We start from the raw sequence: 17,967 nt of genomic DNA, 5'->3' as shown, positions 1-17,967 counted from the left end.
GCAAGTCTCCACAGTGGGAGAACAAGTTGTTCTCTGTAGCTAGTGTTGAGGAGCTCACAAGGATGAAGAATGTGAGTTGTTTAAGGAGGAGCAGGTAAATTACATGAGAAACTTCTCAAAGCCACCATATGATGACCCCTTCTCAAAAACTTATAATCTCGGATTGAGGAACTACCCTATCTTTAGTTGGGGTAATCAAGAGTTAAAAAACTTCACTACACCTCACCAACAAAAATCCCAACCCATACAACCACAAATTCACCAAAGACTTTCTTCTCTGAAAACCAAATTCACTTCTCTAGAAACCAAATTTTCTTTCCTTGAAACCACCATTTGAAAACTATCTCAAGTCACTATCACAATAGCCCAATCTATAACGTTTCTACTAGAAAGAACATTATGTAACCTTTTCTAATATTAACTACTTAATTACTGAGCCTTTATATCAATATCGCATTTCTGTTTTAAGAAAATGCTAGAAAATTTTGTTTTTATTCTTTAAAGACATATCTCAAAGATTTTCATGTAATAATAATCACATAAATATTATTAGCAATAAGCTTTATACAAAAGAAATAAAATAAAACTCAAGTACAACATACCATACCTACCCCTCTATGTAAAATAAAATCTTAAGGTACAAGAGCGAGGGGACTCTATAAAAACTACTGAAATAATAAAGAAAGCCTACTAATTGCTCGGAGCTTCATATGGGTCTTCAAACCTATGTCACTAAAAGGGTGAAAAATTTGAGGTGAGAACCAAACCACAAGTTTTCAATAGAGGTCGAGAATGCTGTGAAAGTAAAAGATAAAACGCAAATAGTTAATTTAGTTAAAAAATTTCATTTTTATTAATTATATAAAACATTTTGAAATTACGTTGGAAAAGAATTGGGTATTAGCTTCAAGTTATATTTCTTAAAATCTTTCTAATCAATACCAACCTTCAATATAAAAGTGAATGCATATACAAACAAATCAAATTTTCGTTCTCTTTTTCTTTTTTCTATTTTCTCTTTATCTCTTTGTGCTGCTTTATTTCTCTTCTTCACATTTGTTTATATAGCTTATGTCAATCTCGGTATGAATAGTCATCCTGTCCCAAACAAAGGTTTCTTAAGTCTATGCTGAACCAATATGACTTTTCATATAATACCTAACTCTAAGCGCAATTCAAAAACAGACAAACAGAACACAAACAGACAAATAGAACACAAACAAACTAAGCAAGGAATAGAATAAAAGCACAAGAATATAATAGAGAATGATGCATAAATAAGATAATGCATGTCTAGCCCTAGTACAGGTAATGAGCTCATTTGTTGGTTTCTACCCGCTCCCGACGTAACCGATAGCAGCAGAAACGGGTATGGTTTTCTAGTCAGCATAGGTACGGTTCTCACTAACTGATGTATGCATCATATCCTCTGTAAGCAGACTCTACCTTACACTAGCTGTGTATCACTAAAAAATATCCTTTGGTTGTACCACTATCTATCTGATTGCCTCCACCACGAAGTAGATGAATATAAAATCTATTTCATTATCCATCATTCATTTCACATTCTCATTCATTCTCTTTTACAATCGTAATTACGCAAGCGGGACAAAGCCCACGTCCTTGCCAAACAACCATAGCATCACCCACTATGAGCCTTACATACCAACAATTTCCAATCTCAACTATCTTTTCTCAAAAGGATCATTTAAATTATTATAATAACTCTTACTTTAATAGTTTTCCAAATATTTTATAACAATATAAAATTCTATTTTTAAGTTCCATATCTAAGATTATCACTAAAAACAACTTCGCCAATATAGTTTCAATTATGTTTTCAAAATACCAAATGAATTCAGAATCGCACAAACTTTATGTCCAGGAAACCGTCTCAGATTAAGCTTTCTAATAAACTAAAAATTATAATTTTCTAATTTATTTAGTCTCAGGAATAAGAAGAAAATCTGTGATTGCTCTACAATGTTTAAAAACCAGAAAATAGTAGTAGTATGCAATATTCAAAATTCTATATAAAATCCAAATTAAATTTAACAGCCTTCAAAATTAATATGGTTCAATTTAACATATCCAAGTTTCTTTCCCAATTGGTTCCATATCAATACCATTTTTAATGAAGAAGTTATGTAACTTGGAAGTGAGGTAAAATTCTGTATAATTCTATTTTAAAATACATTAAACTTATCCTCTTCCAAGTCCCATAACTCACTCATTAAAACAGGGACAATCCTGAAATTTAAATTGCATACACTAAACATACTCAATTTCAATCATCAATTGGTTACCTTAATACCCATCCAGAATTAAAAGTTATAAGTTCTTAAAGTTTCTAACCTAGAAAATAGAACCTGGTTTTTACTACATAATGCATCATATTTTAAAAAGTCATATATTTAAAACCACAAAGCCAATAGTTCTAAAACTTTACGGTATTAAAATAATAACAATAAAGTTTTATCTAAAATTAGTTCAATCTAAAAATTCAATTTAAAACATTCCTAGAAGAGCCAATAAGTTATTGCTATTATAAAAATTCTACAGGAAAAATTAGATTTCACAACCATAATTCAAAAATTCACTATAAATCATATACTTAACAAAAAAGTCTCAAGTTCTCTAGTCTAGTTCCATATATTCCCAAGTTTAACCCATACTTAGTTTCATGCAATTTCGATCATCACAGGATTAGTTATAGCATTTCAATGTTACTGATTTCATTTAAAGGTAATTCAGAAAATTAAATTTAACAGTTTAACTTTAAAAAATCATAACTAATCCCCCACTTAATTCGAACTTCTAAAAATTGAATTCCAACAACTGCTTTTTATCTTAGTTTATGCAGTTTTTACTCTCATACCGTTTTAATTACTATTGAGTTACTGGTTCAATTTCAAAGTTTCCGTTTAATTTCAAGAATCGGATTTTTAGCAAGCAGTTCAAAGTTTTAAGATCCTACCTTTAATACCTCTTAAAACCAATTTCAAATCAATCACCAACCAAGTTCACTACCATTATAATATATCAATTAACCAGCTCAACGACAACCAAACCAATGTAATTCATTAGGATTCAAAATTCTTAGCAATCACTCATTGGACATTTCACAATCCACACATAATCAAGCCACATCACAAAAGTCAACAATTTAAATCACATTTGCAGCCACAAATCAACATCCATATAACCAATTAACTACTCACAATAATTAAACCTATTTGCAGTTATTCAATAAACTTTGTGGGTGATGAACGGATTTTTGACGGTTTAGAATTCCTCAATGAATTCTCGTTGCAAGTATAGTTTCTAAACCAACAAATAATCCTTTCATGCAAAAAATTGTTTGTCACAAGTAACAAACCTCAATAAAAATAATAACCGAAGAATTCAAATCTTGGGTCATCTCTCAAGGAATTACAGGGAAGTGTACCTATAATTGGTTATGGGATTTTATCTTTTTGGGTTTTGAAATAAGGAACAAGTAATGTAAATAACAAGGAAATAAAATAATAATTCAGAAAAGTCTTAGCAAGGATTGATAATTGGAATTCCTATCCCCATTATCATAGTCACTTGTGATGGTAATTGTAAGTTGCACTCACTTAGTTAACCTCTAACAATTGAAGGTAAGTCAAGTGAGAAATCAACATGAACCCTCAAGTCTTAGTCAACTCCTAAGGAAAGACTAGAGTTAGTGGAATTCAAGTCAACTAGCAAGTTTCAATCACCAACCAATAAGAGACTTTGACAATTCAAGAGTCTCTAATTACTCAATCATAACTAAGAACATAAAAATCTAGTTTAAAATCTAACCTAGCATTTCATCAAACACTTGATGGGCGCAAATTAAAAGCATAGGAAAACAATAGAGAATGTAAAATCCAAAACCAACAATTACAAGCATCAATGGTAACAAATAAGGGAAGAAGCAATAAACATGAAATACCTCAAATTGCATTAAAAGGGAAATCAAATCTAACATGAGAATTCATAAACTAAAATAGCAATATAAAGAGATCAACAAGAGAAATGGATAAACTAAAGTACTAGAACAAATAAAACAGCCCAAAAATCACCCCCAGCATTTTCTGACGCGTGAGCGTCTGTCATGCGTACACGTGACTACTCGCGCGATTCTAGCACCATGGCCGCACAACTTTCTGTTCAATCAGCATACTACGCCAATTTTTTATTCCACGCTATGCGTCACTGACGCTTATGCGTGGATGGAGAAAAATGCAGGGGACACATAAGCGTGGGTCACGCGTACGCATGGGTCTGGCTGTGCGCCTAGCACCCCTCTCGCGTCGTTCCATTGCAACTCTCTGTCCATTTTCAATATGTTGAGCATACTCATACGACGCGTGCGCATCGATTCCCTCTTTTTTTTTTAATATAAACTAACAAACTACCAAAATAAATCCAAATATTATTAAACTAGTAAAACCACAACTTAAACTAAATAATTCTAACTAAAAAAATTCAATTAATTACCAACATAAATAAAAGAAATAAAATTGGAAGAGTTTTCCATGGTGGGGTATCTCCCACCTAGAACTTTTAGTTAAAGTCCTTAAGTTAGACACCTTATAAGCTTCTTCTCATGGTGGCTTGTGCTTGAACTCATCCTGAAACTTCCACCAGTGCTTGGACTTCCAATAAGCTTTAACATCTCCAAATAAATTCACCAAGCCTTTATGAAGTTCTCCACAAGCTTTGAGCTCCCAAAGTTGATCCTCTTGTATGTCCGGATCCCAAATCTTGTTCTTACACCCGTCTTCAAGTTCATCATCATGATTCCATCCGAGTGGTTTAGCCTTGAAATTCTCATTTAAGCACCCAAACATCCTCCTAGACCCAATCAATCGAGAATTATACCAACCTTTGCAATTAGGCCTTGAGCTTCCAACCATAACGAACCTAGGATGGTGTTGCCAACCACTAACCTTCTTCCTTTTACTCTTAAAACCGCAGATAGCTCTAACTTGTCCATTCGTTTCAAGCAGACCATATTCAAGTGGGAAGGTAAAGTTTAAGGATAAGAATTTTACCCACCTGAATGTTGTGTTGGATGGAAATGGCTTGGGGGGAGATATCTCCAGTGGCGGACTTGCTAATGTATGCTTCAATCTCTTAGGCTCCTCTTTGATAATCTCCACCTCTTGATAAGCTTCTGCAACATTGACCTCTTCTTTAAGTCCAATGGGGGGAGGATTCAATTGTTGATAAAAACTCATCAATTATTGAATCCATCTCATGATCAACCTCCTCCAAGTCTTCAACCATGACATGCCTTGGAGGTTGTACACCCTTCTCAACATCAAATTCAAACATTTTGGAAGGAGGCTCTATGACATGAGATTCCAATGGAGGTTCTTCCTCTCCTAAGTCCTCAACCACTTCCTCTTCTTCGATAATTTTGGTTTTCTCCACTTGCTATAGTACAAAATCTAACTCCTCCTTGATAACTTCCACCTCTTGATAACTTTCATCAATTCCCCCTAATTCTTCAACTTCTCCTTCATCTTCAAGGGTCTCTCCTACCTCTACTTTTTGGTCCTCCTCTTGCTTCTCTTGAAGTATGTATGCGTAAAACCGATCCATTACGTCCCTAAGACGATCCCTTCTCTCTTGTTCCATGTCAATAGCGTAATTGGGATCATGTTGCTCTTGGATTGATGGATATGGGTAAAAGGTAAGTGCACCAGAGCTTAAGGGTTGAGTATTGGGGGTAAAGGATGGATCCACACGGGATATAAGAGCTTGGAGAGTAGAAGTGAGATCAGTGAGAGCAAAGGTAAGTGTGGTTTGAAGCTCCTGTTGCCCTTGGCAAATAACACTAAAGGTATCATCTATGGGAGCTTGGGTTGGATAGAAGGGTTCATTTGTTGGGAGAAAAGGCTCATAATATGGAGGTAGTTCTTCTTGATAAGGGTATGGAGATGGTGTATATTGAGGTGGTGGTTCTGGGTATGGTTCATATGGTTTGTATGGTGGTTGGTGTGGTGGATAAGGGTTAGAGTCATATGGAGGTGAATAGTGGAAAGGGGCTTGTGAGTATGGTAGTTCAAAGCTATGTTGAGGAGGGGGTTCATAGGCATATGGTGGGGCTTGTTGGTAACTACAAGGGGGTCCACCATATCCATTGTCTTGGTATGCACCGTGGAATGGATCTTGCTCATAGTAAGTTGGTGGAGGTTGTTGCAAAGAGGGTTGATCAAATCCTCGTGGCTCCTCCCATCTTTGATTGTCCCATCCTTGATGCAAGCTTTTATTGTAATCTCCTCTTCCTACAACATGATTGTAACCAAACTCATAGCCAAAGGGGTGAGAATGCATAGTATCAAGAGAAAATAAAAACAAAAACTAATAAGGAATAATGAAACTAAACTCCTAAAACTAGAAACAACTAACAAAGAAACAAAAAAGTAAATTTATTCACAATATTCACAATAACCAATAATAAGGCACACATTTGGAATTCCCCGGCAACAGCGCCATTTTAATGAACGGATTTTTGATGGTTTAGAATTCCTCAATGAATTCTCATTGCAAGTATAGTTTCTAAATCAACAAATAATCCTTCCATGCAAAAAATTGTTTGTCACAAGTAACAAATCCCAATAAAAATAATAACTGAAGTATTCAAACCTCGGGTCGTCTCTTAAGGAATTGCAGGGAAGTGTACTTATAATTGGTTATGGGAATTTATCTTTTTGGGTTTTGAAATAAGGAACAAGTAATGTAAATAACAAGGAAATAAAATAATAATTAAGGAAAGTCTTAGCAAGGATTGATAATTGGAATTCCTATCCCCATTATCATAGTCACTTGTGATGGTAATTGTAAGTTGCACTCACTTAGTTAACCTCTAATAATTGAAGGTAAGTCAAGTGAGAAAATCAACATGAACCCTCAAGTCTTAGTCAACTCCTAAGGAAAGTCTAGAGTTAGTAGAATTCAAGTCAACTAGCAAGTTTCAATCACCAAGCAACAAGAGATTCTGACAATTCAAGAGTCTCTAATCACTACAAGAAAAACACCCATTCAGGTACACTTGAAAAGTGTAGCTAAAAGTGAAAAAAAAATGATGCCTTAGGCTACGGCTACGCTTTTTGGGCTACGGCTACGCTTTTTTGGGTGATTCCTATTCGGCCGTTGCCTATTCTCAAAGGCTACGCTTTTCTGCACCAAAGGCTACGCTTTTGGCGTTTGGGAATAGGCTACGCTTTTCAAGTGATGCTGTCCAGGACCAAAGGCTATGCTTTTCAGCTTTCATTTTTCCAGAATAGGCTACGCTTTTCAACCCTACTGCATCACTTGTAAAACGTAACCACATTGTATACCATAGTTACTTTTTATAAGCGTAGCCTTAGATCCCTCTTTTTTTTTTTTTGTATACTATAGCTACTATATATAAGTGTAGCCTTAGGTCCTTCATTGTTTTTTTTTTATTTCCTATATATATATATATATATTCTAATAATTTTTTTTCTAAAACCTAATATTTAGTAATATGATTATATATATAATCCTATTTTTTTAATTAAATTAGTCAAAAATTATAAAATAAAAATAAATACATAATAATACCATACAATATTCTTTAAATAATAAAAATTATCCAATAACAAAATATATTTATAATGAACTAAAAATATTGGGATGATCATAAATGAATATTCATACATCTCACACTAAATTAAACATACCCATATCAAAATATACATCACTTCACTTAGAATTTACTACTAATAAACTATAAAAAACTAAAATATTGTATCCTACATAAGTATCTTCTAATAAAAATTATTAACCTTCTGATAGATGAGAAAAAAATCTTGTTCTTTAAATATCTTGTTCGACGGAAGATCGTATTTGGGAGATTTCTGGTTCTTCATCTGCCTCAAATCTTGTTCTGTAGGTTCTGGCAACTACAAAAGAAAAAAATCAAAATTATATAACACTTACTAAACCCCTTAAGGCTTAAATTTGAAAGCATACATAGCACAAAAATGGAAAAAAATAAAATTCACAAACAAAATCAGAAACAAGGTAAAGAAGTGTATATCATACCAATTCAATGTGACCCTGAGGGAAATAGAAAACTCTGTCTTGAACACAAGGAACATCCATTAATGGCCCTGCACACAGCCTCCACAGCTCTTTAAACAAATCATCACCAGCCCCATCTGCCACAAAACAAAACACAAACATGTTGGAAACTTTGCATGATTTTTTTCAGACCAAAGATGGAAAATTTTTCCTCTCATTTTTGCATTAAGCTCTTCCTTAGTAACCTCCATGTTCACAAGGCAAAAGGGTCATTCACTTCATATTGGAAAAATTAAAGGAAAACATTAAAAATGAAGGGTCCAACAACATTAGTCAATTGCTAAAAGAACACAGACATTACTCTTTTTCAGCTCAACACTCACATTAACCAAACATGGTAACAACAAAACCACATGAAAATAAATAAATAAGTGGGAGATATTGAGCAGAGGAAGAGATATTATTAGATCCATTAAGACTTAAAAGAGTCAACTATCTAAGGTAAAGAGTCAACCATAGTCTCTTGAAACTCAGCTCCAAGATAGCCACTAGAAACATGGAACCAGTTATCCAATAACAAGTAGTTTGCCACAGTACCAGAAATGTATAGATAATAATAAGAGACAATCAAGAAGACACGAAAGGAGAGAATAAAGGGCACAGACCTCATTTTGGATCCTGTTGCATAAAGATTCAACCAATTGATTTCTGTCAAATCCCATATTAACCACTTCCTGAAGAAGCTCTTCGTCAATTTGCAAAACCATGATATTGGTGGATTTTGTATATATGAACTGATTATAATATATCCAGAAATTCAAATGAAAATGCAACAACAAAAGCCAAAGTTTAGGTTCAAAATCAGCAACAATATCAACTCAGTAAGAGCATTCCAAATTTCAAATATTCACAAACAAACCAACAAATCATGAAACAGAAACTATAGATATTCAATTGGAGCACCTAAATCTTTTCAAATGCATGTAAGATAGAGCAGTTGGCACATCTGTTTTACAAAAAGTGATAGTGACGAATAAAAAGATTGTTATGCAAATCTGTTTTACAATTACACATGATGTGTAGATAGAGTAGTTGGCACTAAGAAAATTAGAGGAGTATAGCAAAATAGGGTGACATTAAAACATGCAAGGTTTTGATAAATTGGAGCAAATAAATAAGAAACAGAAGAATCTATTGCCAATATCTGACCTGCGATAGTGTCGTGCAGTTTCGATCAGCAGTGGCATTGATTAGCACCTGACATGTTAAGTAAGTGAATAAGTGTGAGTATCAAAATTGTTTAAGGTGGAGTTAATGTCAAAAATAAAAACCAGATGAGGCAAACGCTGCTTGCGGACTTGCTCCCAGTATCGTCAACTATTCCATCCAATGAGTCTCCTTGTTCATTCTGGCGTGCCTGCAAATTTGACAACTCTTCACAACATTTCTCTTGCTCTTCTCCATCAGATGTTGAATTCACATCAACTGCTTCAACTAGCAGAGATGAATTCTCAGAACTGAAAAATCTTTCTCCAGAATCTTCAATCTTGTCATTAACTCCCATTGTGCTTTCAGATTCTCTAGATATTGCAGTTACTGATGCTACATGTTTTCCATCAATAGATTCTGAATCAATATTAGTAAGAAAGCTAGAGCAATGCTCTTCTATAGAAGCCTCTTGCCTCCTAAGTTTGAAATTGTGTATAGATAAATTTTGTGGAGTTTGAAATTGTGTATAGCTAAAAACTAAACCTTATTTTACCTGGGAAAATGTTAACAGAGATAAGAGGTAAGAAGAAATTAATTCAAGAACATCCATTTATCTCATTCTCATTTTCATTTTTTCTTTTCACTTCACCGGCACTTGTTCAATATATTTAAGGTAAGCATTCAAAGCGTATTTCTCTCAGAAAATTACAGGGACAGATAATTTCAAAATTCTTTTAACCCCCAAAAACCCAAAAAAATGGGACAAGCTTGGTTGCTATTGTTTAACAAAAGATTTAAGGAAATCTCCCTTACTATATTTAAGCTCACAACATGTAACGGTGGTGCATCAAAAAATGCAATCCCATTCAACTCAGTGCCTGTCCACTTGTGCAAAATAATTTTTGGACCAGATGCTATCAAGAGATGGTCCTGAAGAGAGGCCAAGGCAGATATAGCTCCTTTTAATTCCTTTGAGTACACCTCTGAAACCTGTGAAAATGAACATTTAATAACTGTCCAAAAAAAAGCATCACTCAAGGTTTAGCCAAGTGACAAAAAATTCAGCCAAAATTTGAGAAAGCAACCCCAAAGATACCAGAGTTTGAGGATTATTGGTATTTTTTCCTAAAGAGAACAGCAGGATACGTCCTCTAGCAGCCACTTCTCCTCCTTGCACATAAGCAGTGCCAACAGCCAAAAGTGTTTCATTTTCTTTGGAGGATGTATTCTACGCAAAAAGAAAAATCACAAAATGGAATTAGTGAGGCCAAGCAGCTAAAAACATGATCTATTCTATTACCAACAGTGTAACCATTCTCACTGTAAGGGCATTTTCAGAAGTTTGCATAGGAATTGTTGCCTTTGTTTGCCAAGGGCCACCAGACTTATCTAGCTCCATAATACGAACCTCAAATTCATCAACAGAATAAAAACGGTTTTATTCAACAGACTTCTCACTCTGATGGTTGGAATCTTGTTCAACTAGAGAAACAACTTGATTAAGTGGTTTAGGAACCTGGTTTTATATCAATAAACAGTTTTGATTACTTTCTGAAAAAATTAGCAAACTGATTAATATTTTATAATATATGAACTGAACAAGCTACAACACAACTTACTAAACAGGACACAATCTAGTGAAAATGAACCTGAGCAGGACTAGTTAATATGGTCTGAATGTTTGATTCTTAACACAAATGTTGGAAATAACAATAAATATACTGTGGTTTTTTTTTTTTCTTTTAATGCATCAATCAGAAAAAAAAATTCAACCACAAGGAATACTCATAATCATATTTAAGGCCTAATAAATAAAGAAATAAAAAAAGAAAAGAATACATCTATCTTACAGGAACTGAGACAATAAGTGGATATAGATTCTTCTCCGCAAAGCATGTTACTTGATGTGGGGTGGCCTTCAGTGGAATCTAAGGATGACAACAGATTAGAAAGTTCAAGAAATAAGGGATTGTATACATGAGACAATAATTAGTGATGATGTCTTGGCATAATTAGAAATCAACCATATATCTTGGCAGCTTCCACGATGATTCTGGGCAGCTCCAGTGATGGTGGAAGACCTTCAGCAACAGCCAAACAGAAACGTTGGTTCCCGCAGCAGTAATGACAGTTACAGTAGCACAAGGAATCCGAACTCAACGAACTCAAGGGCAGAATCAGCTCAGGGCAGTGGACGTTGAATATGATTATGACGGCAATAGGGCAGTAGCAACTCACCCCCGCTAGTGGCTCCAATCGCAGCAACTCCAAATCGACGGCAGCAGCGGCTTGAACGGCAGCGGCGACAGAAGCTCAGTGACAGTCGTGGCTCCAGCGACAAGCCCTTATAGCGGTGGCGACAGATCGACGGCTCAGGGTGAGGGAAGCTCGACGGTGCACAGCGACACGAGCACGACAGCGGCTCCTCGCAGCTTCGTTGGTGGTGACGGCGACGAGCCTGGCTTCGATGGCAGCGATCACGGGTAGCTCCTCTCGAATCTGTCTCTCTCTCTCTCTCATGTGCGACACGACGGCGGCATTCGACGGCAAGGAGGACGACTTTCCGCAGCTCTGAAGGAGGCAATAGCTGCAGCGGCGCTGCGGTGGTGATGGCTGGGCAGGCCTTTCCTCTCCTCTCTTCTTCTCCCGATCCCTCTTCTCTCTACAGTGGCTGCTTTTGTTTGTTACGTTGAAGGAGGGTGAGGTTGCGGCTGTTAGGGTTAGGAATTTTGGGAATTAGAGTTTTCTGAGTTAATTTGGGGAATTTGGAATTTAGGGTTAGAAATTAGAGATGTTACAGTGAGTGGTGATGGTGCAGAGTCCTCTCTGAGTTGGGAGGGGCGCGAAGAAGGGAAAAATTAAGGTGGGGTTTTATGTTTTCATTTTATTTGGCTAAGTGTTTGTATGTGGATTATTTGCTGAAAATTGATGAAAATTGAAAAAAATTTTACTAAGTGTTGGACATTTGACTTGAGATATATTAGGCAACACTTTTAAAGCGCACCTGAAATCTGACAAATAGGTTACTCTTTAAAAGTGTATTTTTTGGTGTAAAAAGTGAACCCATAGCTTTTAAGATAAGGCTACGCTTTATAAGTGATATTTATAATACCTAAGGCTACACTTTTCAAGTGATGTCACAAATGTGTTTTCTATTCTCCTACAAAAAGGAAACACGGAGAAAAGCGTAGCCTATTCCTAGAATAGGCTACGCTTTTCAAATGTAGCTTAAAAAAAGTGTGGCTGAATGGGTATTTTTCTTGTAGTGAATTACTCAATCTTAGCTAAGAACATAAAAAGCTAGTTTAAAATCCAACCAAGCATTTCATCAAACACTTGATGGGCGCAAAGTAAAAAGCATAGGAAAACAATAGAGAATGTAAAATTCAAAACCAACAATTTCAAGCATCAATGATAACAAATAAAGGAAGAAGCAATAAACATGAAATACCTCAAATTGCATTAAAAGGGAAATCAAATCTAACATGAGAATTCATAAACTAAAATAGCAATATAAAGAGATCAAGAAGAGAAATAGATAAACTAAAGTACTAGAACAAATAAAAGTAGAAGAGAAACTAAATTACAATAAGATAAAATTCATAATTTGAGAAGAACTAAACCTAAAAATCCTAAAACCTAGAGAGAGGAGATCTAAAACCTAAAATTATGTGAATGAAAGTTGTATCCCCTCCAGCTCCACTGTGCAGCCTCTAATCAGTATTTTCGGGCTTGAAACTAGGCCAAAAATAGCCTAGAAATTGCCCCCAATGTTTTCTGATGCGTACAGCACGTGGCTCTGTCACGCGTATGCATCGCCCATGCGTACGCGTCGCTGAACATTCACAATATCACACGTACGCATGATCCACACGTGCGCGTCGCCTAACTTCATGGAAACTATAGAGTTTTGAATATCATTTTGAAGCCTCAGATGTTAGCTTTCCAACGCATCTGGAACTGCCTCATTCAGACCTCTGTAGCTCAAGTTATGACCGATTTAGTACGAAGAGGTCAGGCTTGACAGCTTAGCAGTTCCTTCAATTTCTTGTATTCCTTCCACTTTTGCATGCTTCCTAAGCTCCTTGTCATGGTGGCTTGTGGTTGAACTTATCCTGAAACTTCCACCAGTGCTTGGACTTCCAATAAGCTTTAACATCTCCAAAAAATTCACCAAGCCTTGATGAAGTTCTCCACAAGCTTTGAGCTCCCAAAGTTGATCCTCTTGTATACCCGGATCCCAAATCTTATTCCTACACCTGTCTTCAAGTTGATCATCATGATTCCATCCGGGTGGTTTAGCCATGGGATTCTCATTTAAGCACCCAAACATCCTCCTAGACCCAATCAATCGAGAATTATACCAACCTTTGCAATTGGGCCTTGAGCTTCCAACCATAACGAACCTAGGATGGTGTTGCCAACCACTAACCATCTTCTTTTTACTCTTAAAACCGCAGATAGCTCTAAGTTGTCTATCCGTTTCAAGCAGACCACATTCAAGTGGGAAGGTAAAGTTTAAGGATAAGAATTTTACCCACTTGAATGTTGTATTGGATGGTAATGGCTTGGAGGGAGGTATCTCCAGTGGCGGCCTTGGCAATGTATGCTTCAATCTCTTTGGCTATTCTTTGATGATATCCACCTCTTGACAAGCTTCTGCAACATTGACCTCTTCTTTAAGTCCAATGAGGGATGATTCAATTGTTGATAAAAACTCATCAATTATTGAATCCATTTCATGATCAACCTCCTCCAAGTTTTCAACCATGACATGCCTTGGAGGTTGTACACCCTCCTCAACATCAAATTCAAACATTTTGGAAGGAGGCTCAATGACGTGAGATTTCCATGGAGGTTTTGCATCTCTTAAGTCCTCAACCACTTCCTTTTCTTCGATAATTTTAGTTTTCTGCACTTGCTCTAGTACAAAATCTAACTCCTCCTTGATAACTTCCACCTCTTGACAACTTTCTTCAATTCCCCCTAATTCTTCAACTACTCCTTCATCTTCAAGGGTCTCTCATACCTCTACTTTTTGGGCCTCCTCTTGCTTCTCTTGAAGTATGTATGCGTGAAACCGATCCATTACATCCCTAAGATGATCCCTTCTCTCTTGTTCCATGTCAATAGCGTAATTGGGATCATGTAGCTCTTGGATTGATGGATATGGGTGAAATGTAAGTGCACCAGAGCTTGAGGGTTGAGTATTGGGGGTAAAGGATGGATCCACACGGGATATAAGAGCTTGGAGAGTAGAGGTGAGACCGGTGAGAGCAGAGGTAAGTGTGGTTTGAAGCTCCTGTTTCCCTTGGCGAATAACACTAAAGGTATCATCTATGGGAGCTTGGGGTGGATAGGAGGGTGATGAGTCCATATTTTATGATAATATTTTAGCTATAATTGGATGGATTTCATCACATAAACCTGCACTTAAGCACCATAATAGCATACTTTTGTGTTTGATCCCTCTATTGTGCTTGATTATGAGAACATGCTCTTTTGTGCTTAGTTTGACTAATTTTATTCCGTTTACCTTCCATTCGATATCTTGATGTTTTTTATGAGTGATTTCAGATGAATGAGGTAGAAATGGCTTGGTAGGAATGGAAGAAAAGCATGCATTTGGGATAAAGCATGAAGAAAACAAAGGAGGAGAGCTCAGCCATGCGTGCGTACGCACAGAAGGAATCAGCATGCATGCATACGCACAGCTACCCGTGCGTACGCACAAGAAATCAAGCAGAGCGAGTCCAGCACATTGCGAAGTGTGCGTGCGCACAACCCTCTGTGTGTACGCACGGATGGAAATTTTCGCGAAGTGTGCGGACGCACACATCTGTGTGTCTGCAAAGGTCCCAGCACATGCCTTTATTAAAAATGCACGTGACTCGCGATTTGGGGGCTCTTTTGGCCCATTTTTGAAGGCTTGGAGGTTGGTTTGAGAGGCTATATGAAGGGAAATGCAACACATATGAAGAGAGCTCACTTTAGATTAGGAAAAACACCTTAGAAGTAGTGTAGTGTAGTTTTAGGTTTTGCTCTCTTAGGGTTTAATTAGGGTTTTGTAGCATTTTATACTTCAATTTTGGCTTTGGATTTTTTCTATCTCATTGTAAGTATTTCTTTAATTTCTCTTTTAATTACTACACTTGTTCTACACTTTCATCTATTTCAATTTCTCTTGTCCATATTTACATTGCTTTGCTATTTTGGATTTCCAATTGTTGAATTTGATGTTTGATGCTTATTTTATGATTGTTGAGTTACCTTGCTTGCTTGTTATCATTTATGATTCATAGCTTTCATTAATTTACCAATTTTGTCATGTTTTATGTTTATGCCCTCTATGTGTTTGATGAAATGCCAATTTTGATTATGGGGTAATTTTCACCCCTTGGCTTGGGAAAAATGAGTGTATGGATTACTAGAGCAATAATGTCCAACATTTAGTGATAATTATTGGGTTGTTAATTGTTCTTGTTCCCACTAACGCTAATTTGATGCTAAGGTAATTAGCAAGCAAGCTAGGATTTGTGGGTTAAGAACACTTATGCTCATTTAACTTACTCTCCAATGTGAGGGTTGACTCAGTGAGATTAATCCATCATAATTATCATAGTTGTGGTTATGGCAAGGAAGGGATTCCATGACTCACCCCAAGTCAAGGTTTCATTTATGTTTGAACCACTTTTCAATCACTTTATAGTTTTACTTGTTCATCTTACATATATAGTTCTTTTATTCCTGTATTAGTTTATTAATTGCAATTTTGTCTAGTTCTTTTATCTCTTTATTTTGTTTGCTCTCAATCATTGAAACAACCCCTTTGATTCTCACAACCAATTTTATGCACTCATTGGCATTAGTTCCTAGGGAGAACGACCCGGGAGTCTAAATACTCTCGGTTATAATTGTGTTTGAATTGTGACAATCTTTAGAATAATAATTTAATTGATGATCAATGGTTGGGTTTGGACTATACTTGCAATGTCAATCCTATTTTTAGTGTGAAAAATTCAAACATATGCTTTTGGTCTTCGTCAAATTTTGGCGCTGTTGCCGGGGAGCTAGCATCATGACTGCTATATTTTGGTTGTTGTAAATATGTGAATAGTATGAATAGATACTTTTTGGGTTGTTTGCTTGTTTTTGCTATTAATTAGGATTTTGTTTATTTTGTTAATTGATGTATTTAGTTGTTATTTTCAATTTTCTCTAATAAGTTATCACCCTCTTGGTTTGGAGTTTGGTTGTGATCATTTTGTAGGGCTTGATAACCTCAATTTTGGATTGCATCATGGGATTGGAGCATCTATTTTGGGAGGAGCAACCTCCTCCATATTACAATGAACCATACCCTCCCCAATATGCATACCCATACCAAGGATATGGTGGAATTCACTATGACTATACACCTCCACCACCATATCCTTATGACCCCTACCTTCAACACAACCCTCAATCACCACATTTTCAAACACCACACCACTACCACCATACACCTTCTTACATAACACGTCTAAACACTTACCAACATGACTCACCTCCCACATATACAACCTTCCTCCCAAATAATGAACCTCATTTTTCACCACAATGTGAAGCTTTCCCACCCTTGGCCCAAGACCATCAAGACCTTCAAGCCTTTCTCTAAGAGCCAGAAGAATTCTGAAGGACACAAGGGAACTTCATGGCTACCATAGGCGAAGCGGTAAACTGCTTAATCTTCCTACACTCATTCGATCAAGGCATTCCTCTTGAGGAATGTGAGGGATCAACTAAGGCTTGTAGTGAAGAGAAGAGCATGGAGCCACAAAGGAGAGAAGAAGTCATAGAGCTTGAAGTGCAACTAGAGAAAGAAAGGAAAGTATGTGAATCGGAGGAGAGAAAGGGGGAATTGAGGGAGATTGATCAAGATGAGGATTCCATCATAGATGATTTTTTGTCCTCCTTGGTCAATCCCCTTAATGATCCCAATGAGCCTCTTCCCATTGAGTTAGACAGAGACATGGAGGTAGACTTCTCACAACCTCCTTGTTATGACTTGAGTGATGGGGAAGAGAAAGTTGGTGAAGAAGCAAACCCAGACCAAGAACATATTGAGTAGGTGGCAATTTCACCTGTGAGCTTCATTGGCCCCCATCAATATGCTATCTTGGAGATGGATTACCAACTCAAGGTCCTTATTGGGTTGGTTGGTGCACGAAATTGTGATCATCAATGGCGCCAAAAACTTGGTACGCACAATTGTAATCTCAACTCTTTGTCACAACTCCACACAACTAACCTGCAAGTGCACTGGGTCGTCCAAGTAATAAACCTTACGTGAGCAAGAGTCGATCCCACAGAGATTGTCGGCTTGAAGAAAGCTATGGTCATCTTGTAAATCTCAGTCAGACGGATTCAAATGGTTATAGAGGATTGATAATTAAAAGATGAATAAGACAAAAAATAAGATAGAGATACTTATGTAACTCATTGGTGAGAATTTCAGATAAGCGTATGAAGATGCTTTGTTCCTCCTAAACTTCTGCTTTCCTATTGCCTTCATCCAATCATTCATACTCCTTTCCATGGCAAGCTCTATGTTGGGCTTCACCGTTGTCAATGGCTACCTCCCGTCCTCTCAGTGAAAATGGTCCAAATGCGCTATCACCGCACGGCTAATCATCTGTCGGTTCT

At 36.5% G+C, this 17,967-nt stretch overlaps 2 long non-coding RNA genes across 2 annotated transcripts; both read right to left on the bottom strand.

Annotated features, from left to right (window-relative positions):
• LOC107618091 lies at positions 7,792 to 8,951 on the bottom strand. The gene is made up of 3 exons (XR_001615149.2): positions 8,739 to 8,951; positions 8,095 to 8,210; positions 7,792 to 7,952 (listed from the first exon to the last, which is right to left on the bottom strand). It is a non-coding gene; the product is annotated as an uncharacterized LOC107618091 (long non-coding RNA).
• Positions 10,567 to 12,032, bottom strand: LOC110270214. The gene is made up of 3 exons (XR_002359495.1): positions 11,521 to 12,032; positions 11,133 to 11,363; positions 10,567 to 10,798 (listed from the first exon to the last, which is right to left on the bottom strand). It is a non-coding gene; the product is annotated as an uncharacterized LOC110270214 (long non-coding RNA).

Source organism: Arachis ipaensis, chromosome B01 (assembly GCF_000816755.2).
Source record: "Arachis ipaensis cultivar K30076 chromosome B01, Araip1.1, whole genome shotgun sequence".
NCBI classification, from domain to species: domain Eukaryota; kingdom Viridiplantae; phylum Streptophyta; class Magnoliopsida; order Fabales; family Fabaceae; genus Arachis; species Arachis ipaensis.
Note: the sequence above shows the minus strand (reverse complement) of the source record. Positions and strands in the feature narration are given on the sequence as shown.